The following is a 4505-nucleotide window of genomic DNA, read 5'->3' on the forward strand; positions in this document are numbered from 1 at the left end:
GGATTCCTATGGCTTATATAATAAAGCACTACAGACTGGTCCCAACCCCGTATAATACTCATTCCTACTAGCATAATCCCATATCTCATGTTCTAACCAAACAAGTCTATTCGCCCCAACACCCCATGTACTAATACACCTCTACGTCTTTGCTCATTCTGTGTTCTTGGCCTGAAACCATCTTTCCCCACTTCATCACCTACTGAATTCCTGGTCACCAGTCAAGACCCAGATAAAATTTCACCCCTTCAATTAAGGCTTTCCTTACTAAACTCTCCTCTTGGCTAAATTAATTACTCCCTGCTCTGTGTTCCATGCCCCTTTGTTCTTGTCTCACAAATAGCACTTACTGCATTAAATTATATTTTGTTGTATATGTGTCTGACCTCTAGCTAAAGCTGGATTAGCAAGTATTCAAAACCATTCTTTCCTTCCAGACCCATGACTCTTTCCCCACTAAGACCAAATGTTGCCTAAAATTGTTTTTTTAATTAATTAATTAATTGGCAGGTAATTAGGTTTTTGCCATACCTCAACATGAATCATCTATAAGTGTACATGTGTCCCCTTCCTCCTAGATTTGTTTTTAAACAGCCTCTGGGCAGCCATTGTAAATCCATCAGAGTTGACACCAGAGTGAAACATATTTGTAATCTGTAGCTAACCTATGACTGCCATCAATGCAGGACGATGTCTGTTTATCTATCTCTAATATCTAGTGCAATGAAGTGTTAGTTGCTCAGTCATGTCTGACTCTTTGCAACCCCATAGACTGTAGCCCCTCAGGCTCCTTCTTTCCATGGAATTCTCCAGGCAAGGATACAGGAGTACGTAGCCACTCCCTTCTCTAGGAGATCTTCTGACCCAGGGGTTGAACCTGGGTCTCTCACATTGTAGGAAGATTCTTTACCATATGAGCCATCAAGGAAGCCCCCAAAATGCCAGAGATGGAGTGTTTATCACTCAGAATGCAATACCTAGTACGTAATAAATGCTTGTTAAATATGTGAAAGCAAAGTACTGCAGCGGTGAACTATTACATATGAACTCTAATGAATAATTCTGGGTGCTAAGGGTGTAGATTGGACCTAGACTGTTAATACTTGATACCAAACTTCATATCCTAGATTCTGGGACAAGGAAATGTAAATTCTAGTAGTAAAAAGAGCTCAGATTTGGCAAATCATTGCAAAGTAACTCAAAATTTCTTTATACATATAGATAAGCTTGCTTGGCAGAAAATACATGCATGCATGTGAAGTCACTTTAGTAATGTCCAACTCTGTGTGACCCTATAGACTGTAGCCTGCCAGGCTCCTCTGTCCATGGGATTCTCCAGGCAAGGATACTGGAGTGGGTTGCCATGCCCTTCTCCAGAGGATCTTCCTGACCCAGGGATTGAACCTGGGTCTCCTGCTTTGCAGGTGGATTCCTTACCATCTGAGCTACTAGGGAGACTTTTTTAATATCGTACGAACTTATTAGCCATGTGGCAGAATACTTATCTTCTTCATTCTTTTTCACCAAATATTCCAAATAAGTCTTTATATCTAGTTTTATAATTTAACAGGAAAGTAATATTTATGCCATAGAAATTATAATAATCATTATTGTTAATGATAATAAACATTTCCTGGCTCCTCACTATGTATCAGGCACTGTCTTAGCTTCTTGATATGTATTAACTCATTTGGTCTACACAACAGTGCTCTTTGGTTGTTACCATAATTATCTCCATTTTGCAGATGAGGAAAGAGTCTCCAAGAGGTTAAATCTATTGCATAACATTTCACATCTAATAAATAAAGGAAGTGAGACTCAAAACAAGGTGTGCCAAATTTCAGAAACCATATCTTAAGCATCATGTTATATCTCACAAGAACCTACATTACATCTTGTATTAATCAGCTTTTTCATGATAATGCTATGTAATAACCACCTCAAAACTTAGTAGCTTAAAATAGCAAGCATTTATTCTCATGCTGAAAGGTCAGCAGATCAACTGTGATTTAGCTGAGTTTTGCTGAGCTCAGCTGGGAGGGTCTGTGAGTTAAGCTTATATCTGCGCCATATTTTTTATCTTGGACTCCAGACAGTAATTACCCAGGACAACTCATGGCAAGTCACCACAAGATTGAAGTTAAACTGAGGAAAGCACAATGTTTTTCATGTCCACAAATATTTCAGTGGCCAAAGCAACCCAACATCAGTGGGGAAGGAAAGCAAAGCCCCATGATGGACTATAAAAAGAAGTAGATATTTACTACTAATAATACCAAGTATCACATGGCACCTTTATTTATTTTTTTTAAAGTCTTAGATACTAATCTTTTGCAGTTAAGAAGGTATTTCATTTTTGCCTCTAGACAAAGACACAGAATTCCAAACCTGCTAGGAGGTTTCAGCCCTTCTAGCCCTTATATAGTTGTGTGCTGAGTCCTAAAATTACTGACAATTGAACTTTTTAGAATGGAATTGTTGTTGGCAGATTGAAAATCCACACTATTCTCCACCTGATTTTTTGTGAAGTTCATAGAAGTGTTTACATTTAAAAAAAAATCTTGCAATAAAACTTTGATTTCCTCAAGAGCAATGTATTTTCAGAAACCTAGACGTTCTTGTGAACAATTTTTATAAAGACTTGTAGAATAAGGTCACAGAGTTTCAGAGCAGCCTTAGAGGGCACTTAGTTCAATTTTCTCATTTTACAGATGAGGAAACAAACAGTTTCGGTTTCAAACTTCCAATTACTGCATACTGTGGGCTGGATATTTTCCCCTCTTATAAGAAAAGCAATGAGAAAAAAATCTGGGGCAACCTTTACACATCATATTACAATTACAATTCTGTAACAGGGCCCTCTGTTCAGTTTATTTTAGGAGAAACATCCTATGACTTTGCTCGGTTTATCACTACATCCAATTTCCCTGATTGCCTATGAAAAATTAAGTCTTTCCTTTTCTATTTGTAATCTTGGGGATCTTCTGCCTGAAGAGCCAGCAGAGTAAGTTGAGAGACACCTGATCACCTAATTTTGTGTCCTGAAGACAATGAGGGCTATTTCTCACAAAGGAAAGAGACAGAAAAGCACCAAGCCCAATTTTCCAGGAAGGGAGTTGTGAATACCTTTCTAGGCCAAATTTTCAATATTTAACTAATATTCTCTGCTATTACAGCAGTACATTTAGAAGGGGAGTATGCTGGGTTGAAAGTGAAGATTAGGAAACCCTAAGGTGAAAAGTGCAGATGATTAAATAAGTATCTATGGATGGCCTTCTATGGGTCAGGTCTGGTGCTGCATACCAGAGTGATCGTGAAAACAAGACGGAAAAACAACCTGTGCTCATGATGAGTCCATTCTAGCCTGGACATGCAACTAAAGTGTTATCACAAAATTATATGGGATTGTATAATGCAGGTTTTAACTGAGTATGTGTGGGGAGGGGCTGAAACACAGTTGGAGAAGGTCTGCCTGTGTAAAGGGTGTTTTCCCAATAGAGCCTGTAGGGGGCTGAGGTCAAGAGCTTTCCAGGCAGGGTATAGAGGAAGCAAAGAAGAAATAAAGAGCCTCTCGATAAAATTGAAAGAAGATAGTGAAAAAGTTGACTTAAAATTCAACATTCAGAAAACTAAGATCATGGCATCTGGTCCCATCACTTCATGGCAAATAGATGTGGAAACAATGGAAACAGTGAGAAACTATTTTTTTGGACTCTGAAATCACTGAGATAGTGACTGCAGCCATGAAATTAAAAGACGCTTGCTCCTTGGAAGAAAAGCTATGACCAACCTAGACAGCATATTAAGAAGCAGAGACATTACTTTACCAACAAAGGTCCATCTAGTCAAGGCTATGGTTTTTCCAGTGGTCATGTATGGATGTGAGAGTTTATGGATGTGAGAGTTGGTCTATAAAGAAAGCTGAGCACCGAAGAATTGAAGCTTTTGAACTGTGGTGTTGGAGAAAACCCTTGAGAGTCTCTTGGACTGCAAGGAGATCCAACCAGTCAATCCTTAGGGAAACCAATCCTGATTATTCATTAGAAGGACTGATGTTGAAGCCGAAGCTCCAATACTTTGGCCACCTGATGTGAAGAACCGACTCATTAGAAAAGACCCTGATCCTGGGAAAGATTGAGGGCAGGAGGAGAAGGGAAAGACAGAGGATGAGATGGTTGGATGGCATCACTGACGCAATAGACAGGAGTTTGAGTAGGCTCTGGGAGTTGGTGATGGACAGGGAGGCCTGGTGTGCTGTAGTCCATGGGATCGCAAAGAGTCGGACATGACTGAGAGACTGAACTGAACTGACAGAGCATAGGCAAAGGCCTAAGAGAAATGCAAAATAGCTAGGGAAACCAAAGCTTGGCTGAGGAGGGGAGACTAATCCCCCTTAAACCATAGCAGGCAAAGGTTATAGGAGGAGAGTAGGGAACAGAACTTTAAGGGCAAATACAAAACATTACTGGGAATGACATACAATAATGGAATTTTCATTTTCAAAA

The sequence above is a fragment of the Muntiacus reevesi genome, chromosome 1 (assembly GCF_963930625.1).
Source record: "Muntiacus reevesi chromosome 1, mMunRee1.1, whole genome shotgun sequence".
NCBI classification, from domain to species: Eukaryota; Metazoa; Chordata; class Mammalia; order Artiodactyla; family Cervidae; genus Muntiacus; species Muntiacus reevesi.